Source organism: Excalfactoria chinensis, chromosome Z (genome assembly GCF_039878825.1).
Source record: "Excalfactoria chinensis isolate bCotChi1 chromosome Z, bCotChi1.hap2, whole genome shotgun sequence".
Taxonomy (NCBI): Eukaryota; Metazoa; Chordata; class Aves; order Galliformes; family Phasianidae; genus Excalfactoria; species Excalfactoria chinensis.
Window position 1 is genome coordinate 29562139 of NC_092857.1, and position 14100 is coordinate 29576238.

Below are 14100 nucleotides of genomic sequence, written 5' to 3' on the forward strand. Positions count from 1 at the left end.
ATAGGATACAATTAACTTTAACATCACTTCAGATAGCTCTGCTCATATGTCTAGACTACAACTTCCTATTTAAAATGTAAATAATTTTGCTGTGGATGAGGTTTCACTGTGTGCAACCATGCAATGTACTCATACTCTATTGAAAGTGTACTTCTGGATTATCAGAGACTAGTGGGTAAGGAATTACAAGCTTCAGCAAGGAATGTTTTACTTCAGGTGGCTGATTTGCTGAAAGCTTAGTAAGTCACTATCTGACAATTGACTTATGAAATTACTTTTGTTTGTTTGTTTGTTTGCTTGGGTTGAGAGGGATCTCAAGGATCATCAAGTTCCCATCCCCTGTCACAGGCAGGGTTGGCAACCACTAGATGAAGTACTAGGTCAGATTGCCAAGGGCCCCATCCAACCTGGCCTTAAAGACCTCCAAGAACAGGGAATCCACAACTTTTCTGGGCAACCTGTTCCAGCACCTCAACACTCTCAATAAAAATAAACTTCCCCGACATCTGATTTAAATTTCCTCTCCTTTGGTTTAAAACCGCTCTCCCTTGTTATATCACTATCTACCCATGTAAAATATTAATTTCTCTCATGTTCATAAACTCATTCTAAATACAGGAAGGCTGCCAAGAGGCCCCCCTGCAATCTTCTCTTTTTCAGGCTGAACAGGCCCAGTTCCTTCAGCCTGCTTTTATATGAGGAGTGCTCCAGACTCCTGATAGTATTTGTGGCCCTCTCCAAAAACTCCACATCTAATTTTTGCAACTAAGAAGCAACACTGTATAACATTTTCATGTGCCATTTGGATAACTCCCTTGCAGTTCCTAGAGAAGGATGAATCTAGCAAATGTCATTGCAGTCCTTTAAACTAGAAAAATCTAGCAGCTTTGCAGTTTCATCATGGGACAATATGGAACAGTAGTCTGCTGCAAGACAGAATGTTGCATGTCACTGAGGCTGCCAGCTGACTTATTTCAGAGCTAAGAAAAAAATAAAATAAAATAAAATAAATCTAAAGGAAAGCTGACAGAAGGAAAAAGCAACATAAGATGCTAGTTTTCAAACAACTTTCAAACCTTCCAGCAAACAATCTTTATCATATATCACAATAGCTCTTATGCCAAGCTCACAACAAGTTTCACAAGTCCACTATATGAGAGCCTAATAAGTCCACTATATTCATGAAAAACTGAAGATGTGATGTAGCTGGATGTACTGAATGTATGGAGATGGAGCAGATACCAAAAAAAAAAAAAAAAAAAAAAAAAAAAAAAAAAAAAAAAAAAGAACAGGTAATGCATCTCTCCATATTCATGATGATCCCCTGCAGTGAAAATACGAGCATTATACTTAATTCATTTCAAGACCAACACTGAAACTTATGTTACAGACCTAAAACAGAGTGGTGTTCATGTGTGACTGGTTTATCTTAAAATCTAACAACAGATACAATACCACTCAGACCATAGAAAAGATCTATGCTCATTACTGGAATAATGCATGAACAGATGTAATGTAAAAGGACAAGTGTACTGGAATATTTTGTAATGTAAAGTCAATACACTTCAGTGGTCAGTGCTGAGTCAAAGAATAATATAAGGACTGAAAATTCAGTATGGTCAAATGTCAGGTAGCCTAAGCTATATATTAAAAGAAATAATAATAATAATTTTAAAGAAATAAAAATAAAAAAAATAAAAATAAGAAAGAAGTTCCAGAGATTTCCAGAGAGCTGATGAAGATAAGTATCTCTACCAGATTAAGAAAATGCTACTCTCCCCAGCAAGTTTAAGACTATCACAAGAATTTTTGTTAGTCACCACCTCCTGAGAACTAGCTGAACTGACTTCTATAGAGAAGATACAGAATCATCTGCTGGACACCTGAATTTTCTCCTAATATCTTTCAGAAGAGCATAACGTAGTCACTGAAAAGTTTGGGATAAATTATGTTAATCATTTCCCTGTAAATAAATTCCACTATGTTTATTTGCACAGATTAGGCTAAAATAGGAAGAACAGTAATTTGCTTTCAAATAAGAAAAAGTGAGTCTGTGAAGACAGCTATTGCCTTCAGTGTTATACCATTGATGATGGTATTTATTCTGATTAAATTACAGATGGAATCATCTGGACAACAGCCAGACATAGCAACATCCCAGCTCTTGGACATTATGATCATCATGGATCCCTTCCAGCTCAGGATATTCTACGAACTGTCATCTGGATATATTAATTGGTTTAAGCCTGCTTATACCTCACATAGTTTATAACTCAGTAGTTAGGCAAAAGTATTTACACAAGAGGATGGAATGCCATAGAATCTAATGCAAAATAATGAATATTGCTTTCTTCCAGTTTGATGGTGCTAATTTTATTGTCTTAGGTAATACATCATAATATAGTCTGAGAAATGTTCCAATCAAACTGGAGAACAACCAGGTGAGATTCACAGTATTAATGCAACAGAGAAGGTAAGGTAAAATATGACATTAGATATCACTTACTTACATCAATGTTTTTACAACTCCATTAACAGTCAGAGTCCGAATGACGCATTTTCTTGTCAGAGTACCTGTGCTCCATCACTGTAAAATTATTAAATCAGATTTTTATTATAGGACACTCATACAGTTTTCCATGAACCTAGATGACCTGTCAAGAAACCAACAAATCAAGAGCTAACAGCAGCTAAGGAAGTGGTTGTACATGTAGGTCTGTTCGTCATTTCAACTGTTTGCAATATGTTTGGATTCAATTAAAATTTATTTGGTTCAGCAAACTTTCCAAGTACATCTACAGCTTGCCAGGTCCTGTCATCAGGGATAGCCCTTCAGGTATTTCTAATTACAGGTGTAAATAGGAATAACAAAGGAGAGACTATGCTGCCAATTAAGGTATATGTCTCACTAAGCTATACAACTTACAGCTGCAGCATATAAATTGCAGTTCTACAGAGTTTGCAGAATAGGTGTCAACACGTAACTGTACACAACTATCACACTCACTATGCTGTCTATTAACCATATTTTTTTCAGAATTGAAGAGTATGCATGGTTATTGTTTTCCTGATTTTTGGATCTGTTGGTCCTATAATATTTCATCATACTACAGGCTCTTTGCTCATCCAAAGCTTATCAGGGACTAGATCTATAAGCCCTTTTATTTTCTTATTGCTTCTCAAAAGAAGAAAAAGGGTAATGTAAGGGGCTGTCTGACCTATGAAGCATATCTGATCAAGGGCTTCTATGAAGCATAAAGATATATATATATATATTATTTACATGTACCTTATATATATATATTATATATATACATATAAAAGGGACAAGCTGTAAACAAAACCATACAGAGATACCTAACTATCAAATGTTAATGAGGTAGTGATGAGAAGAAACTCGGTGAGTCACACTAATTGGTGAAGATGCGTGGAATGTAAGAATTTCAGTTTTTCAGTAAGATTATTTGACTAAGCGCCATGCCAAACTGGGATTATAAGGAAGGATTATGACATTCAGGGAAATAAAACCCTACCAGTTATCATTAACAGAGACTACAGTCATAAATAAACCTAAACAATTCCTAGTGATAGGCAAAAAGGTACAGAAAGTTGCAGCAGGTGAGGATGTAATCTGGAGGTCTGGAATGCTGAAAATACCTTTGGAACTGTGCAAGTGGGTGAGGAAAATGGAAGTGCAAGAAGGAATGCAGAGGATGTAGACAGAAAAAATTATGAAAGAGGCCAGTCACATGTTTAACAGCATTGGCCAGTATGACTGTCCAAGTGAGCACTGTCTAATTTCTGCTGTCTACTATGAATTCTTAACTCTTCTTATTAAATAAACATCACTGTGCAGGTGACAGAGCACTGGCATGGGCTGTCTAGAGATGTTTGAAGCTTCCTTCCTTGTTGATCTTCAGAAGCAGTCTTGACATGGTCTTGGACACTCTGTTCTAGGTGTTCCTGCTTGAGCAGAGGAGTTGGAGTAGACAACCTCTATGGACCCTTTCCAACCTCACCCAGTCTATAATTATTTTATTTATTTATTTATTTATTTATTAACTATCTCTCTGTGTAATAGCCACCATCCATACATATCTGTGTTTCAAGGTCTATGTGCCAGCTACTTGTGAGACCTCTGTGTGTGTGTGAAACCTTGTGCTAGCTATTGGAGTCAGAACAGGAGCACAGGCACCCTGCCCCAGTACTAGCTACTGGAGTGAGTAGGGAGTCTACCTTCAGCTAGTGGGGTGGGAATGGTATGCATGTTCTGAAAACAACCTTCTGGTTGTACTGGTGTGAATGAAGCAAGTAAGGGGTTCAGCACTGGAAGCCGGAGCAGGCCCATGTTACTGCTGTCAGCTTCTGGGAGAATGGGCCCAAGTGTCTTTATCTTCCCCAAAATAGAGTATGCATAGAAGTGTGTGTAATTCCCTAGCAAACTTAAGGCTAGATCAGCTAATGAGTTTGAGTTCTGGCCTGGGGTGGTTGGAGGATCCATGCTGGTATACCCAGGAGGAATAGAATGTGTGGAGTGCCTATGGGATCAGATTGTAGTTGCTGCATGTTCACAGTGGGCCATCAGGCTAGATCAGTGAGGAAATGGGACTGTAACCAGGTAAGTGGGACAAGAGTCTGGTTCATGTCAGTTCTCAAGGGATACACAAATGTGCTTGTAAACCTGGTGAGTATTTATGTGTATGCCTTAATAAGTGAGATTCTATCTCTACAAGACAAAGAGAAGGTGAGTACTTGTCTGTCTATGTTTATGTTTTGTGTGAGTTCTTTAAGTAGATGTTACTGAAAGAAACACTGTGGCTTTGGCAGTCTGCATGACTGATGAGGATGTGTGTGAATGTTCAGGTCTGTTTGTCTTTGAGATATGTGATTGTCTTCACCAGTGGTTGGACCTGCAAATGGAACAGTGGAAGCTGGATCATTTAGACTGGGTAAAGACCTTGCATTCTTGGACACTGGGCTGGGCTCCAGAAACTAGGCAAGGTGTGACCCTGGGACAAGGCTGCTAGAGCGTGCATCTTTTCTAGCATTCCTTTATGGTTAATAGGGCTGTTTTCTGTAGACAGCATCACATCCAGAATGCAAGTCTATTCATGTTTTTGGTAAACACAGGGCAAATGTAAGAAATGTGTAAAGGTTCACCCTTGACTTTGAAAGTTTGAAAGAAAGCATGAAAGTCCACCTGCTAGCTTCTTAAGGGCATAAAAACATACACTACAGACAGCAGAAAGGCACCAGTGGGCTTAATGAAAAAACCAATTTATGAAGTAACACGTTCTCAATTTTGCTATTTATGCATAATGAATTTTCATTATATTTTCAAAAAGTATTTATTTATTATTTATTTTTTTTCCACACTTTCAGAAGTATTTATGTATAATCATGGGGGAGAAAAAAAAATCTTTAGTCATCGTACCTATATCTTCAATAAAAGAAACAGCATTTATAAACAAACAAACAAACAAAAGGCAAAAAAAGAGGAACATGGAGAAATTTATTTATTTTTTCTGGCAAACAATATCATGATTTTCTGAGCCAGTGACTATATTCATGCCTTTGTGTTTAAAAATGTTTCATGGATATATTTCTATAACTTTTAATAAAGTACTTTTTGAATGTACTTAACTTCTCTCATGTACATGATCTCATACGATTTCTAATAAGTAATGATTTATTTTGCTTGTTAAGCCTGCTGTCTAATCATTTTAGTTCTTATAACTCAGTTATTGTTCATTATTTGAAGAATCGTAGTCCAGCTCCTCCGCAATGAACAGTGTCACCCACAGCTTGATCAGGGTGCTCCAAGACTGGTCCAGGCTGACTGACCATGAATGTTCTCTACCACTCTGGGCAACCTGTTCAAGTGCTTCACTATTTTTATCGTATAAAACCTTTCACATAAATCCAATGTAGATTTCCCCTCTTTTAGTCTACCTTTTAGGTTATCTTCTTATCTTTCATGATTTCATACATCTTCACAGTACTTTCAACCAAACTTTCAACTTTTATCCTACATTTACTCTTGTTCATATTTTTTGCTCTTTTTTACTGTATTTTCTACAAGGGTCTGATCAGAAATGCTTGTGTTTTCAGAGATGCAGGTACACAACAGCTTTATACAGTCACAGAATTTTATTCTCTTAACATATTCCAGTAAGTAAGTTACATCCTTTTAGCCTTTCTATCTCTGAACAGCAACGTGGTGTTAGAGAATTTTTAAATCTGGTATCTCTGCCTAAAGTAGCATTAGCTAGCTTAGATTTATCCTGAATCTTTTATTTTAGGAAAGTGTGTCTCAGAGCTTGTCTGACACATCATAAACATACAATCTTTACAAATTATCTCATGTAGTGAGCATTCATTTTGATAGAATCCCCTTCCTTTTAAGAGAAATGTTTTTGCTGAGATAGAAATAGTTCTTTGCTTTCCTCAAGAGCTACTTTTCTTAGCTGGTCTCCTTGCAACATCCACAGAATAAACACTTTTAAACACTAAATATTGAACAAAATAGCTGGTTGTGGGCTGTAAGATCACTTTATTTACTTCCCCAGGTGCAACAAAAAAGAAATATTAATGCACCAGAAGATGGCATCAAATTTCTAATAGGAACTGTCTCAAAACATACAGCATTTGCTAAAACAGAAAACAATAAGCAAGAGTGAAAAAGAAAAAAAAAAGAAAAAAGAAAAAAAAAAAATCAAATGAAGTTAGCTGTAATACAACAACACTAAAGGGTTACAGCCACTCCCAAAGATATAACTGTGGTTTGTTGCTTTGAACTTGTACATCTTGTGTAGCTACATCCAGTCTTTGATCAAGACACAGTATTTTAAACCATTTTCTAATTTCAACCTTACTTGATAAAATGTATTGCATTTATTCTACTTCCCACCAGTGCATCAATTAAATGTTCTACTCTGTTGCGCTACGTGCCTTATTATTATTATTATTTTTTATTTATTTATTTATTTATTTTTTTTAAGTATCCCTTAATCCTGTATTTGAAGAATCTGTGACCTATATTGCATTATATAAAGGAATGAAGCCTTGTTACAGAGTTCTAATAATTAGAATCATGGAATCATAGAATCACAAAATCATAGTATTATAGAATCATAAAATAGCTTGGGTTAGAAAGGGACCTTAAGATCATCTGATTACAACTCCCCTGCAGAGTTTCCTAGGATCCTATCCAACTTGGCCTTGAGCATCTCCAGGGATGGGGCATCCACATCTTTGGGTACAATGTTCCAGTGCCTCACCATGCTCCAAGAAATTTTCTCCTAACACCTAATCTAAATATTTTCTCTTTTATTTTATCCATTCCTCCTTGCCCATCACTGTTAAAAGTTAGACTTCATCTTCTTTTCAGGACCCTGGTGTGCATGTTATCAGGACCCATAAAGGGGGAGCAACAGGAATCAGTCGCTCTGTTAATGCAAAAAAGTATGCTCAGAGACTCACTGTATGAACTGCAAATTAAAGGTGAATATTTTCACAGTGCCTTAGGTTAAGCTTTTCATGTTCTGTGTTTTGTGCACTTATTTTTCCATTAGCGGATTGACACCCAAGCCATATTTTCCAAATACTCACAAATATCTGACAGCAGGTTCTCTCCAAGTCAGAAAAAACAGAGAAAAACTTATGATATTTTTTCTCCACAGGACAGGAGGTACAGTAAGCATTGCAGAGAAATTGTCTGTAATTAAATATGGCTAAATTTATTCTTTCCCTTGCAGAACAGAATAAAAAGTTACTTGTAGTCACCACCCAGAAGAAACATAAATTGTTTTATGACAGGATAATAAAATAAATATAAGGAAAAAAAAAAAAATTTCTTCATAAGTGAACAATCTTTTTAAGAGAGGTCAGTATTAACAATCTGACAGATTAAATTTAAAAAACAGCACTAAGTCTTCTACAACTTAAAGGAAAATGAAAGCTATAAATGCTTCTGAAATTTGATTCTAACAGTGTTTTCACCACAAAACTTTGGTAGTTTCCCTATTTAGGTAAAGATTATACAGTGCAATAATCTGAACGTAGCCATGATTCTGCTTCTTTTCAGAAAGTGAAAAGGAGGGAAAGACATCTGTCTGTTTCCTTCCAAAGGATAAACTAAGTATGTTAAGAAATATGAATTAAGTAACCAGGGTTAAGAAAACCAATGGATTTGCTGCCTTTTATCAGGCTTCTATCATTTAAGGTTTCATGTGCTTCTGAGTTTGAGATGCAACTGACTGACTTTAGGGAAGAATATTAATACATACCAAAATATTGCATATAATATCTTCCTACATTCCCTTCAGCCAGCTAGATGACTGAAGAAATAAATTCCTATTGTCATGGTTTCACTCTTAGAAATACTTGTAGTGGGATGCATAAACAGAGAATGAAGTTAAGAGTAAAGATTTAACTACCCTGTTGTTCTTTTCCCATGTGTCCACACACTATATAGTTCTATTCACTGAAAAGCTGAGAACCATGAAGGTACTCTGTCATGACTTTTGTACAACTTCCTTCTCATACATCTACCTAAAGAATCTTTTCTTCAAAATATTACTGGACAAAAGAATTATTTAGCTGATAGTTTCCCATTTCTGAGCTAAGTCTTTGAATCACAAAGCACATGGTAAAGATACAAAGAAATCTTTCTTGTCTCTCTTTACTCTACAAATACAAACTGGTACAGCAGTAACTGATACAGCAGTCCCCAACACAGAAATACTTACAGGTGCCAATAGAAACAAACAAACAAACAAACAAACAAACAAACAAACATATAAAGTTGCACAAACATGATACTCCTAAATGCTACTGTTGCAGAAATGCTCTGTGTATAATGTTAGATTTCTCTTCCTTTCATTAATATGACGAAAAGAGACACTGCAGTACAAAAAACATTTTAATGAGGCAGTTCTTCATTTTTTTATTGCAACATGAAATAATGACAAATTTCTGTTTATTACTCACTGTCAAGTGCTCTCCTCTTATTGATGAGAATCATGTAAAACAAGATATATTAAATTACAGACCAGGAGTTATAAATTGACCATGACCTATTTAAGTCTAATACAGTGAACTGCAGAGGAAAGCTGGAGAAAGATTTTTAAAGTCTGCCTGCAGTGTCCTCTTTATCCTTTGACAAATAAGGCAGAGAGCAAACATTAGAGGAACGTTACAGATACTGAATTCTGAAACTCATGACTACCCATTGTAGGTTAAGATAGTCTGAAAGTCAGTACAGAAAGAAAGATAATACTGAACTAACTGTAAGGGAAAAACTGTTTTGTTTTGTTTGGTTTCGAAGCTGATAGATGTGCACTGCCATGAGAGCAGAATATCTTCAAAAGAAGACAAGAATGTAAAAGTGAAGACCTACAGGACTACTTTTCAGCAGCACCATGATAACCAGCAGCCCTTCCCAGAACTGGTATAGCTAAAATTCAGCAGCAAATGTCCCAGAGACAGACAGACATCTATTTCCTTATTTCAAAATATTTCAACTAAAGGGAGACATTCCATTTCCTGGGTGCCAGATATCCTTGACAGCCCTTAATCGGAAACTCTGACTGGAGCATCCAAGGAATATTTTTGCAGAAGCAGATTTATTATTATTATTTCCCGTAGGAGATAACTGCTTTGGAAAACAAGCAAGGACCATTACCACATTGATAACTTTCCAGTCTCTCCCTGCATCTCTCAAATAACTCTTGTATTCTTAAACATTGATTCTTCTGCATGACATGTAGCTCTAGCTGGAGAGAGAGAGGGTCCAGCTATGAAATGTGGAAACAGGAGTGTCCACCTTTGAAGAATATAGGAATATCGTAAGGGCGTGAAGGAACACAATGAGGAAGGCTAAACCCTTTCGGAATTGAACTTTGCAGAGGAGGTAAAGGATAACAAGAAAGGTTTCTTTCAGTACTTTAGCCGTAAAAGGAAATTTAGAGAAAATGTGGATCCCCCACTAAATGAGGTTTGTGTCCTGGTAACAGTGGATGCTGAAAAGGTGTAGATTCTGAATACCTTCTTTGCTTCAGCCTTTAGTACTAAGAGTAGCACCCAAGAATCCCAGACCCTGGAGGTTAAAAAGTCTGAGAAAAGGAAGATTTCCCATTGATCAAGGAGGATCTGGCCAGAAAGTGTCTAATCAAAAATCACAAAACTATGGGCTTCAACGGGATGCATCCATATGCACTGAGGGAGATGGCAGAGGTGACTGCTGAACTATTCTCTATCATCTTTGAAAAAGAGAATGGGAGAGGTGTCTGAGGACTGGAGGATAACCAATGTCACTCCAGTCTTCAAAAAGGGCAAGAAGAAAGATGTGGGAAGCTATAGGCCAGTTAGTCTCAACTCTTTCCTTAGAAAGATGATGGAAGAACTTGCTCTGGATGCCATATCCAAGCAACTGGAAAAGAAGTTAATCAGGAGTAGTCAACATGGATTCACCATGGGGAAATCATTCTCAGCCAACCTGGTAGCTTTCTATGATGTCATTGATGATACCTAGTTTCTTTCCGATGCCTATGAAGTTCTTCAAGCCCTCCTTCATTTAATGTTCTGTATTTATCATTCCTTCAACCATTTTTTATCTTTCTTTCATTCTTCCTATTTCTTTCTATTGTTATGTGTCATACTAAGTTTCTCATCTTAATGAGAAAGGTCTTGTTTTATGCCATATTTTATCTTTTCATTTGACTCAATTTGAAGTTACTTTAATAGAGATTTCAAATCTTTCTGTTGCTCAAATCTCAGTTCATCTGATCATAAAACCTTCCTCACAGGGGAAATTCTCCCTCAGTGCTATAAGACATCTCACGTGCCCCTTATTATTCTTGATAAACATTTTTCCTCTTCCTCTCTCATATTGTCATCTTAATGCCTGGAAACAATCAGCCTAAACTATTAAATTTGCTTACACAACTGTAGCATCTTCACTACTCTAGTAATTGAGCATTTTCTGGCAGCTATTGCTCATTAAATAGAAGATTAAGCTGCAAGATACTTATGAAAAAGGTAAAGGAGAATACTAGGATTTCAGGCTTTTGCCGTGTTTCATGTATTCAGCCCTTTGATATTTTAAAAATAACTATATGCATGTACACACACAAAACAACAAGAAAAAACATATATTTTTCAAATTTATACAATGTTACAATATTTACTCAAAAGTTTTCAGACCTAGTTCAGAGCTAAACTGAGATATGGTTCACACTTCCTTCTTTAGATCAAATTTTGTTAGATCTTCTATCATAGCAATTCATATGCAAAATGTTTATTAAAATAATAATAAAAATAATAATAAGTTCATTAGTATGTATGATAGAACCCAAATTTTCAGATCTAATTTTCAATGTCAGTGCTAATATTTTATTGGCTGATGTAAGAGTACAACAGGAGCAGATCTCTTTACAAACACCAGGAAAAAAAAGAAAAAAAAAAAAAAAAGAAGAAAAAGAAAAAAAAAAGAAAAAAAAGGAAAAAAAAAAAAGAAAAGAAAATGATGAAAGTGGAAAAGTGGCACAAGCTTTCTACTTTCTGATTTAAAATCCTAGTCATTTGTTTAAATTACGCCAAAAATAACTACAGGTTAATGATAGGGTGAAATCTTAATTGCAGTTCTTTCTTGCCTCTTGGCACAGACAATATGCATTGTTATACTTTAATTTGCTACATCAAATTAAACTCTTTGTCTTCAGACCTCAGTGGTCTCTATGTTTGTTGAATGACAATTTCTTCTTCTATCCACAGAGATATTTGGCTTAAATTAAGAGAAGAGATTATGTAGTTCACCTTCTGCTCTTTTAATAACCATTTATGTGCCTGTCACTCTGAAGTCTGTTCTCAACAAGCAAGAAATTTAAATAAAACATGAGTCAGATCCCCTTCTTGCTTACTACAATGCAAAACACTGAAGCTAGAAAAATTACATTTTAATAAAAAGAAAAATTGAATAGAAGAGAATTAGCCTGATATTTATCTAGCAGCATCAGTGACGTTTTTATGCACAGGAATAGATTTATTTTAGAAGTAGTGCTCTTCCACAGTTTCAGTGGCATAACGTTTCCCTTAAAAAAGGCATCTTTAAAATATGTGCTCAAGTCAAAAACTATGTCTTATTCACTATATGTCTGCACAGTACTTGATACAACACAGTTGTGCTGTTACCTGGAGCATTTAATAGGGTTTCCTGTAACAGACCCAATATAATAGAAGACAGAAAAAGTACTTAACCCCTCTGGTTAGCTTTGCTACTGCAGAAGGTTTAAACCATTTTGCGAATAAGCACCTGGAAAAGTTTTTGAATACTCAGAAATGCTTTAAAAAGTTTGAAAAAAATAAAATAAAATAAAAAACAAACTACCAAAAAAAACCCAAAAAAACAGTATTTTTGTAGACCTAATTTCAGGGAACAGAATTAACTGCAGCTAATTTTATATGTGTTTTCACAGTTCCATTAGAGAATGTTAACAAATTGGAATGTTTCCATGTTTAACTGAAAAACAGTTTGAGCCAAAGTTATTTTACAGGTTAGATCACTATGCTTAGGGAATAAAAGATTTTATAAGCAGTGCATTAGAATGTTTTGCCTTGAAGCAACTGCATTAGTTTAATTGTCTCAGCATTACTGATGAAAACAAATACTTACAGGAAGCCCAGTAATCTGAACAAGTACAGCATCTGAAGGATGTTAGTCTATAGGCATATGCCGGATCTAGCATCATTAGGGGAAAAAAGGTTTGATATACTTTTTATCCTTGATCAAGATTTGATAGCAAACAATTAGCAGTCAAGAATTTATTTCTCTTGGCATGTTGAAAAAAACAAACGGTGGAGATGCATGAATTGTTTTCTCATGAAGCACTGTGTGCTTCCTGTTACACGTTTGTTCTAAGAAATAAGTGAATGGCCGGGAAGCATAGAAAACCTGTTTGCCTTGTTCTGGCTGAGCACAAAGGAACACCTGGCATTGTAGTGGGGAGAGAAATCTCTTCCCTCTCATCAACTGAACATGATCAGACAGAACAACTCTACAGAAAGACAGCACTCAGACATCTTACAGAAGTATATCACATGTTTGTAGCAGGAATTTGAGAGACTGTCAAGCCACAAAAATGACAGTTAAAAAAAAAAAAAAAAAAGTTTCCCAGGAGCCCAAAGAGGTCTGGGGAAGTGTCAACTAGGAAACCACTGAAAGATGTCAAACAGAATAACAAAACTAGAGGGAAGGACCAGTCCTGCAAGTACTGGGCTGGCAGACAATCTCAGACTCATATAGTAGCTTAAGTAGGGAGGGACCTGTAGTGGAAATCCAAGGTCACAGCCTGAACCAATAGATGAAATACATGAGTGTCTGGAGCAGTGGAGAAAGCGGTCTGGAGCCATCCCTTTTGTCTCCAGGATAATTCCCATGCAGTCTGAGTCTGTGTGGGTCCCCCTTTTCCGCCGCCATTCTCCCTGGTGGTGCTGTGGTACAAAAGGGGGAGGACCATTTCTCCAAACTGTTACCAGGAGGGGTGAGTTAATATATATATATATTTTTTTCCCTATAATTCACCCATTTCTCAAATAAAGGCTCTGTCGTCTCCTTTGTTTGTTCTACTTGACCTTAAAGAACATCTAGTTTCGAAACCACTACCGCTGATAGGATTGCCAGCTATTAAACAACACACTAGATCAGGTCATTCAAGGCCCCATCCCATCTGGCCTTAGACAGCTCCTGGGATGAGGCAACCACAGCTTCTCTGGGAAGTCTGAGTATGTTGCCAAGCTCCAATTGAAATATTTTATCTTAATATGTAATCTAACTCTCCCCTCTCTTACTTTAAGACCATTTCTTTGTGCTCCCTGAGCCTTCATTTAACCCTTTATTAAAATGGGAGAGATGTTTTCCTTTTTCTAGTAATTTGGAACTTCATCTGACAGATATGACTTTTCAACTATGAAGAAGAGTGGCTTGGCAACTACTTCAGAGAGTTCCTTCAGGACCTTGAGATGTATGCTGTCTGGCCCCATAGACTTGTACATGTTTAGTCTCATCAGGTGGTCTTAGATTTGCTCTTTGCTTTCAGTTGG